General features: G+C 38.0%; 1 long non-coding RNA gene across 1 annotated transcript; it reads left to right on the forward strand.

The window, feature by feature from the left end:
• The first annotated feature begins 1,835 nt into the window (after positions 1–1,835).
• On the forward strand, positions 1,836–7,185 carry LOC102006796. Its single transcript, XR_261228.1, has 4 exons — positions 1,836–1,910; positions 2,847–3,009; positions 6,440–6,579; positions 7,090–7,185. It is a non-coding gene; the product is annotated as an uncharacterized LOC102006796 (long non-coding RNA).
• The last annotated feature ends 287 nt before the right edge of the window (positions 7,186–7,472 follow it).

Genomic DNA, 7,472 nt, shown 5'->3' on the forward strand with positions numbered 1-7,472 from the left:
GGTTTTGTTTGAAAAGTCTTTGCCTATACCTATGTCTTCAATAATTTTACAATTTTACCTTCCAGCACATTAAGTGTTTCTTTTTCAGCATTTAGAGCTTTAGTCCATTTCAATTGCATTTAGGGTATGATGAGAGATTTCGGTTTAAACTTCAACAAGCGGAAAGCCAGTTTTTCCAGTACCATTTACTACCAAGGCTATCTTTCTTCCACCGAAGGTGTTTGGCTCCTTTGTCAAAGATGAGATAGTGAAGTGTGTTTGGTGTTGTTTCAGCATCTTCTATTCTGTTCCATTGATCTTTGGGTTTTTTTTTTGTTTGTTTGTTTTTGTAAGTACCATGCTGTTTTAATCATGTTAATTTTGTAATATGATTTCAAATTTGGGATTATAATTAGCCTTGCCTTGCATTTATTGCTTTTACAATTGCTTTTGCTATTCTAGGTCTCTTCTGTTTCCATATGAATTTTAGGAGTATTTTCTTTAGTTCTGTGAAGTATGCTATTGGTGCTTTGATGGGGATTTTATTAAATCTGTATAACAGTTTGGAAGTATGGCAATTCTCTCTATATTGGTTCTGCTTTTCCAAGAACAGAGGATATCTTTCCATTTTCTGATATCTTTGCTCTTCTTCAGAGTACTGTAATTTTCAGTGTATAGGTCTTTCACTTCCTTTGTTAGATCCATTTCTTAGTTTTTAGCAACAGTACTGTTGAATAGGTCTCCAAGAATCCCCCCAGCTTTGGTATTTCTTCTCTGGAGTTTTATATCTAAAGACATTCTATTCTGCTGCTTAGCTATAGATCTCTACTTGTCCATGCTATATTTAGAGTTAAGCCTGATCTCTCTTCCCTACTGCAGAATCACCACTGCTGTTCTCTACTTGAAGAATATAACATCTTAACATCTTTAACAGGGGCATGGATAATTTTTTTCTTTACAAATCAAGGCCAAAAGGAGTTAAGTATATGTAAGAGCCCATATTGTTGTCAGAGGAGGCTAAGAAGACATGTGCTTAATGTTATTAAACACTGAAATTCTTTTATATACTAGGTCACCCTAAAGACTTATTTTTAATTTTATAAAAAATACAAGTTCATAATCTAAGAGAATAACAATAGTTATTCCACTGTGCATCATTAAAATATTTCTTTACATAAAACATGATAATGTTGAATTTTCCTTGAGCATGGTGCTTCAGAAAACAGTGAAAAAAATTTTATAAGAATTTCTGTGGATTTATTTTTCTCATCCATCACAAGCTTCACAGTTAAGAACTTTATAACAAAACACAGGTTCATAAAAGGAAATATACAAATAAATTTAATATAAGTTTTATGCAACATGAGAGTCATCAGAAGTGAAGACCCAAAAAACCAGGGAAATCTCTCTGTAGTGTTTTCATGCTAAATTTTGATTAGGGAACATTTATGCAGAAGAAACACAATTAGAAATATGGAATGATAACAGTAATAACTTGGGCATGGGGGTACTTAGTAAGACCTATTTGTTGAGATTGTTTTTTATTGATATATTTGTGGGTTTTTTCCTGTTTTTTTTTGTTGTTGTTTGTTTGTTTTGTTTTTTGTCTTCTTGTGACAGTTTCCCTATGCAGTTCAGGCTGACTTTGTAGCCTAGGCTGGTCTCGAACTCACAACGATCCCCCTGCCTCAGCCTCCCGAGTACTGGGATTACAGGCCTGTGCCATCATGCCTGGCTCTCTTGATATATTTGTGTCTTCAGAAATAAGGTTTTCTATTTCCTCCAGGTACCTGGAGGATACTTCTAGAATAAAGCTTTTATGACCTCATTTTGGAAGGTACAAGAATTCTGCCACGGCTTGCTTCAGTATGGAATGTCAGGAAAACGTCAGAGAGATTGTCCCGTTTCAGCAATTTTGTTAAAATGCTAAGGTACCAAATTTGTGTTTGCTTTTCATGAAACATCATCCTACACATTGTTGTGTTCAGGGAAATGGTTTATTGTGAAGAAACAGCTGTCCCCACATAACTGAGATGTAACTCACTGCTGCCCCTTTACTTACCTGGCACAAGACCTGACACAGAACTTCCAAATTCCCATTCTTTACCTCATAAACGATTAGCTGATCTTGTCCCCACTGATTACTGGCAATGTTGTACTTGTTCACCAAATTTTGGATAGGTTTTCTCCTTCCCTTAGCCTTTTATCTCTCTCGCACTGCCATACCCTTTAGGGCTAGTCAGCATATAGCCTCTGAAAAATAGAAATGCTGGCTAACCTCAGGATACAGCTTTGTATGATTCCTATTCAGTCCTAGCATCCTTTGATCCTGTGAGTTCACACCTGGTTCTCTTTAGCTTTACTCATTCCTTTCTATAAAGAATCTCGTTTTGCCTAATACTGAGAGGTCTATACCTCTATGTCACATAATTCTTCCAAATGCAGCACCCCCCGATTTCAGTAATCAGAATTCAGTAGATTTCTAATTAAATCTAGTGGGTTTTTTTTTGTTTTATTTGAGAACAGTGTACAAGTGTTTTCTAGAAATAACTTTTATTTTTATTATGATCCATTAGGGAGACTGCTTTTCTCTCCATGTCACGTGAAAATTAAATGCCTCTTTGACACATCAGTTGGTCTGTGTTGCTGTGGAGAGAGGAGAGTACTGTGTAGTTTGGGTTTGATTTGCTTGTTACTTGTAATGGGAAAAACTACTGAAGCAAACCAGGCAGAGCAAGAACTTATGCTACTCAACTGCTCTCTGAAAGAGTGCTCAGAAATTTGGAAAACTAGGCAAAATTCTAGCTAGAAATAGGCACACTACGTGGAAAACTTCTAAAGTTTTTGAACACCTAAAATTTACCCAGAATCGGGAGATGACTGCATGATCACATTGCTGGCTGTGAGAAGGGATGAGATTCTATTAAGAGAGGAGGAAAGCAATGTTACTCATTCCCATTGCGCAGAATGAGGAATTCTCAAAAGAGAAATGGACACAAAAGTACCTCCTGCGAGAGATGCCAAGTTCTGGTAAGTTTTACAGTAGTGAGCTTTCATTTGCAATTGTCCTCATTAAACAGCAAGAGTCTTTGAGTTATTGCTTGGGGCAATACTAAGAAAAAATACTCAAGCGGACACGATGTGCAAGTCCACACTGAGTTGGATCATTGATTCAGTCACTATATGAACTGAATATGCTTTGTGTTTTACTACAGTTACTGCCTAGGAGAAACATATTTGCACTAAGCTATCGTCCTTGAATTTTTAGTCAACACATTAAATCCGAGGGCTTGACTGCTTTTGCTACCGGCCTGCCTACAGAGTACACAGAGGAACATGGGTAGAATATCCAGTATGCCTGGAGCAAGACGCTGATTACCTCACAGTTAGAAGCAAAAAAACTCTAGATACTTCAGAGAGCAAAAAGACTGGCTTTGACTCATTAGGGGAAAGTGGTAATGAGGAGATTTCTTCCCCTCTTTTAAAGTCAGGCTTTGCCGTACATTATTTTCTGTCTTTATCTATGGGTTTTGGCCTATTATAATACTTTCTGTGTTTGATAGAGTGGTGACCCTTAACAGAAATGTATTTATTACTTTTGTCTCTTATTGAATGTCATTTTGTGTCTGAAAATAAATGGTGCTGTTTGTAACGTAGAATTTCGGTGATCTTCATATATTCTTCTTCATGATTTTAGTATATACATTTCCTTTTATTTTACTATTTATAAAGTCATTACCAATCAAACCAGTTGGAACATAACTGGAAAAGGCTGACGTTTTCTATCTAAAGACTCATTCAGATTGTCCTAATTACACACAGTTTAAATATATAGCACTCAATCTGCCATCTTTGAAATGGTGCCAGATTTTATCTAGTTCCCTGCTTATTGCTACACTTATTTCGGAACATGGCATTAGAAAGGGCCACTGGGAACATAACTTGAACACAAACCTCCCTCAGTAGAAGCTTCCTGTCCGTCTTGCAGGTCTCTGTTCAGTAATTTTACATAAATACAGCTTCGCTGATTAATGCACAGCTCTTTAATGATAGCTCGGACAGAGTGCAAACAAAATTGTCATCTGGAAGTGTAGGCTTAACTTTTGATCCTCCTGATGTACTTCTTAGGTCACAATCTAAATTCTACCCAAAATCTTAAATAATTTAAGTGATAATTTGAGAGGGTAAATCTGAATTTTTTCTATGCACAGTTTTACTGAGACATATCTCAGTGTAATATTTCTTTAATAGTCCTTGGTTTTGCTCCTCATAATATCACTGCTTTTCCATAGTCCAGTATCTGCGGTATAAAACATAAAGTTTGCTTGAATTTTTAAAAGCAGGCATGTTGCATTGATTTTGAGTTGATGGATTTTAAGATTCCTTTGGAAAAATTATAAATATTTTATTACTAACGTCTACCATTTCACAGACACCAAACAGCTGCGATAGGAAAAAATCTTGTATTTTATGCCTTAGGGATAAAGCCATGACTGATTTATTATATAAAAATAATTTACAACATGTGTTATGTTGGATGGGCCTTTCATCTGTTTAGACTGAAATCACCAAATATGTTAGGCTGAACGTCTTCTAAACGGTAGAAATGTGATGCTCACACTTTTAGGGGTTGTGAGGTCTAAGATCAAAGCACAACAGACTCGGTGAGGGCCTGTTCTCCTTCTTTCTGTGTTCTCAAATAAGAAAGCATCAAGGGAGTCCTTTACAGCATTGTTTATAAGGGCACTGATCATCTCCTAAATCCTTACTTCTTAACACTACTGCATTGGGTTTTGAAATATGAATACTGGGTGAACGTCAACATTCAGACCAAGTAGGCTTGCAACAAAAGCTCTGCCATTTCTCAAAAACAGACGTGATGTTGCTTCTGGGCATAATTAGATAGTTTCTTTTCAGAATTTAACATTTTCATTTATTTTCTATCTGCTTTATTAAAATATTAAAATTAAAAAGAAGTATTGAATATTTATAAAGTATATTTCTTGTAGTTACTTCCATTTTCTAAACTCTCAAGAGTGTTGGTTCCTTCAGTTGGTTTCTGCTGTCCCTTTCTTTGGGTTAGTATCTTCTGGTCCCCCATAAACCTTTCAGACTTGCCAGAGCACTTTCTCTCTCTCTCATTTCTCTATGAATATCAACCTCCCACATGAAATTCCTCCATCTTTTTGCAACAGGCAAGAAATGTAAGCCCATTCATGCTAATAGCAATTCTAAAATGTGGCATAAAATCTCTTGAACATCTGTACCAGGGAGAGGAGCTGTATAGTCACTGTGGTTTCTCAGCTAGTTTGGCGTAAGTGTCCACCTTGTACTGACTTTAGGACACAAATAGGTGTGCAAGACGTATTACATTTTAAAGTTTTGTCTATGACTCAACATGACTTTGACTCTAAGCCTTCATCTTACACGCTAGTAAAGTACTTAAATTTTGTTATGCTTTGGTCATTCTTCCATCTCCAGAGATGATGTGGTTTAAACCAATGCCAGCAATTCGTACTGAGGGGAAGCAGCTCATGCCATCAGACTGCAGGCTTTGTCTCTTCTGCACATCCACTTAGACCCAGATTCTCTCAGGATACAGATTTTTGTCATAAGGCTTGGTACTCCAACGTGTGTGTTCTACCTTTTTAGAAACACCACACGGGTTTTTCTCTTTGTCTTCTTGAATTTCTGCCAGGGAGCAAGGCTGGATTTGTGTTGACCTTAGAATCAGCGTTCCTCTCCTGTGCCATGCTGAAACCCCGGTCTGTTTATTGCATGTAAAATTCTGGAAATCTTGTGTGCAAGATCTGTTGAGCAGTAGTTTCTTAGATTTCAGAACCTTCCCTACTGGAACAAAGGGAAAATGCAGAGAGAAATAGGGCAAGGCTATCTGCATCTGAAAGACACATTCAAACTCACATGAAACAAAACATTTTGCTTATTTTTCTTGAATGAAAACTGTGCAGGAAACAGACCTCCCAAGCACTGAGAATCTTCTCCCAGCTACCGAGAGTGATCTCTACAGATAGTCCTTAGCAGTCCAATTCTTGTAGGAATTTCGCTCAGCTCAGGAGAGCCATGTTGCTCCAAGTCACCCTCCTTTGCAGGGCTCTCTGCAGTCAACTCAGGAACTCATTTAAACTCAGCCCCCTAGATCTGACTCAGGCCAAACTTGAGGGCTGGCTTAGCTTTAAAACTTTTAGGGGTCGATCAAATCCTTTCTATGATTAGATACTGGCCAAGTCCTCGCCATACATTTCACGTAGATATTGATCCTGAAAATGTTCTTCATTGAAATTTCTGCAGGCTCATCTCTTAGTCCTCTTTAAGGCAACAAACTAGGTCCTGCAGAGTTGGTTTACATATTTCCTGCTGTTCAAAGGTAAAGAATATCAAAACACACTAGACCTGATACAATGAGCTCAGGTAATTGAATTTTTTTTTTTTAAATTTGCAGGACACAGGCAAAATAAAGGAAGACTTTGTTAGAGAGAGCAGATGGCAAGCAAGAGGAATGGCCAACATCTGGGCAGTGAGAGACCCATGAGGGAAGAGGGCAAATGAGAAAAGAAGAATAACACATAAACCTAGTAGTAGGTAGGTGTGTGTGTGTGTGTGTGTGTGTGTGTGTGTGTGTGTGTGTGTGTGTGTATGTTTAGTTAGAGGAGAAAACTTGAGGGACTTTTTCTAATTCAAGGAGCAAACAAATTTTGCTTACTGGTCCTTATAGAGAGAGATCAAAGGACAAAACGAGCTGCCTGGCGAGCATGCATGGGACTGACTTAGGGTAGCTCAACAGAGCTGAGTGGAATAGAGTTTCTGTACTGGCAGAGGTGAATGGTTTAGTCAATGTTATTTTCTTGCATTGAATTCTTTGTGTCCAAATTTATTTTTCCACAAAACTTCTTACTGTCCTTCCCATTGCACCTGACAGTTAAGGTGTGCTGTCAACTTGAGTGGGTTGGGAGCTGCCCAGGGGATTAATAAAGCACATGTCTGAGTGTGTCGGGTGAGTCATGAAAATGTGATCTGGGGGTCTATATCTGGTCCTTTGTCTGCTTACTCTCTGGAACTGTTGTTCTGCTCTGCATTCCCATTGTCATTAAGGAAGCATCATTGTTCCACCATGATCTTCTGCATGGTGATTCTTCCTTCAAGCTAGCCATCCATGGACTGACTCTCCTGAAACTGTGAACAAAATTAAATCTCTTCTCCTTAAAGTTATGGGTGTCGGGTATTGTGTCCTGGTGAGGGGCAAACTGGCTAATACAAGAAACTGGTTAAAGAGAAGTGGGGCCATTGCTTTGACTATAACTGTGTTTCAGAAGCCTTTGGAGCAGGTTTGGTGGAAGAGTTTGTAAAAGTTTGTAAATGTGGGCTAGAGAAGCCCTAAAATACTGCAAACAGATCATCACGGATGGTTCTGTTCAGATCTCAGGTCAGAATGCTGACAGGATTCCAGACCTTGAAGACCATGTGTTATGTCTTAT

Source organism: Chinchilla lanigera, unplaced genomic scaffold (assembly GCF_000276665.1).
Source record: "Chinchilla lanigera isolate Chin_1 unplaced genomic scaffold, ChiLan1.0 scaffold00026, whole genome shotgun sequence".
In the NCBI taxonomy this organism is placed as follows: domain Eukaryota; kingdom Metazoa; phylum Chordata; class Mammalia; order Rodentia; family Chinchillidae; genus Chinchilla; species Chinchilla lanigera.